The sequence below is a fragment of the Cebus imitator genome, unplaced genomic scaffold (assembly GCF_001604975.1).
Source record: "Cebus imitator isolate Cc_AM_T3 unplaced genomic scaffold, Cebus_imitator-1.0 Scaffold842, whole genome shotgun sequence".
In the NCBI taxonomy this organism is placed as follows: Eukaryota; Metazoa; Chordata; class Mammalia; order Primates; family Cebidae; genus Cebus; species Cebus imitator.
Window position 1 is genome coordinate 37,059 of NW_016108157.1, and position 2,266 is coordinate 39,324.

The window sequence follows — 2,266 nt, forward strand, 5'->3', positions numbered from 1 at the left end:
CTGTTGAATTTTGTCAAAGGCCTTCTCTGCATCAATTGAGATAATCATGTGGTTTTTGTCTTTGGTTCTGTTTATGTGGTGAATTACATTTATAGACTTGTGTATGTTGAACCAGCCTTGCATCCCTGGGATGAAGCCTACTTGATCATGGTGGATAAGCTTTTTGATGTGATGTTGCAGTTGGATTGCCAGTATTTTATTGAAAATTTTGCATCTATGTTCATCATTGATATTGGCCTCAAGTTTTCTTTTCTGTTGAGTCTCTGCTGGGTTTTGGAATCAGGATGATGTTGGTCTCATAAAATGATTTGGGAAGGAGTCCCTCTTTTTGGATTGTTTGGAATAGTTTCAGAAGGAATGGTACCAGCTTCTATTTGTATATCTGGTAGAATTTGGCTGTCAACCAGTCTGGACCTGGGCTTCTTTTGAGTGGTAGGCACTTAATTGCTGCCTCAACTTCAGACCTTGCTATGGATCTGTTCAGGGTTTCGGCTTCTTACTGGTTACTTGGGAGGTGGCAAGTGTCCAGGAATTTATGCATTTCTTCCAGGTTTTCGAGTTTATGTGCATAGAGTTGTTTGTAATAATCTCTGATGATGGTTTGAATTTCTGTGGGATCTGTGGTGATATCTCCTTTATTGTTTTTTATTGCTTTAATTTGGTTATTCTCTCTTTTCTTTTTTATTAATCTGGCTAGTGGTCTGTCTATTTTGTTGATCTTTTCAGAAAACCAGCTAGCTCCCGGATTTATTGATTTTTTGAAGGGTTTTTTGTGTCTCTATCTCCTTCAGTTCTGCTCTGATCTTAGCTATTTCTTGTCTTCTCCTAGGCTGTGAGTTTTTTTGATCTTGCTCCTCTAGATCTTTCAATTTTGATGATAGGGTGTCAATTTTTGATCTCTCCTTTCTCAAGTGAGCACTTGTTGCTATATATTTTCCTCTAGAGACTGCTTTAAATGTGTCCCAGAGATTCTGGTATGTTGTGTCTTCATTCTCCTTGGTTTTGAAGAACATCTCTATTTCTGCCTTCATTTCATTGTTTATTCAGTCAACATTCAAGGGCTAGTTGCTCAGTTTCCATGAAGCTGTGCGGTTCTGGGTTAGTTTTTGAATTCTGAGTTCTAACTTGATTGCACTGTGGTCTCAGAGACTGTTTCTTCTGATTTCCATTCTTTTGCATTTGCTGAGGAGTGATGTACTTCCAATTATGTGGTCAATTTTAGAGTAGGTGTGATGTGGTGCTGAGAAGAATGTATATTCTGTGGATTTGGGGTGGAGAGCTATGTAAATGTCCATTAGGTTTTCTTGGTTCAGGTCTGAGTTCAAGTCCCGGATATGCATGTTAATTTTCTGTCTGGTTGATCTGTCAAATATTGACAATGGGATGTTAAAGTCTCCCACTATTATTGTGTGGGAGTCCAAGTCTCTTTGTAAGTCATTAAGAACTTGTCTTATGTATCTGGGTGCTACTGTATTGGGTGCATATATATTTAGGAAAGTTACCTCTTCTTGTTGCATTTATCGTTTTACCACTATGTAATGCCTTTCTTTGTCTCTTTTGATCTTTGTTGCTTTAAAGTCTATTTTATCAGGGATGAGAATTGCAACTCCTGCTTTTTTTGCTCTCCATTTCCTTGGTAAATTTTCCTCCATCCCTTTATTTTGAGCCTGTTTGTATCCTTGCGTGTGAGATGGGTTTTCTGGATACAGCACACCAACGGGTTTTGGCTTTTCATCCAATTTGCCAGCCTGTGTCTTTTGATTGGGGTATTGATTCATTTACATTTAGGGTTAATATTGTTATGTCTGAATTTGATACTGCCATTTTGGTGCTAGCTGCCTGTTTTGCCCATTAGTTCACACAGTTTCTTCATTCTGTTGATTCTTTTTAAGATTTGGCATCTTTCTGGAGTGACCTGTACGGGTTGTTCCTTTACGTGTAAAGCCTCTTTGAGGACCTCTTGTAAAGCAGGCCTGGCGGTGATGAAATCTCTGAGTACCTGCATGTTCCCAAAGGATTTTATTTTTCCTTCACTTATGAAGCTCAGTTTGGCTGGATGGGAGATTCTGGGTTGAAAGTTCTTTTCCTTAAGAATGTTGAATATTGGCCCCCACTCTCTACTGGCTTGTAGGGTTTCTGCTGAGAGATCTGCTGTGAGTCTGATGGGCTTCCACTTGTGGGTAACCCGACCTTTCTCTCTGGCTGCCCTTAGTATTTTCTCCTTCATTTCAACCCTGGTGAATCTGACGATTATGTGCCTTGGGGT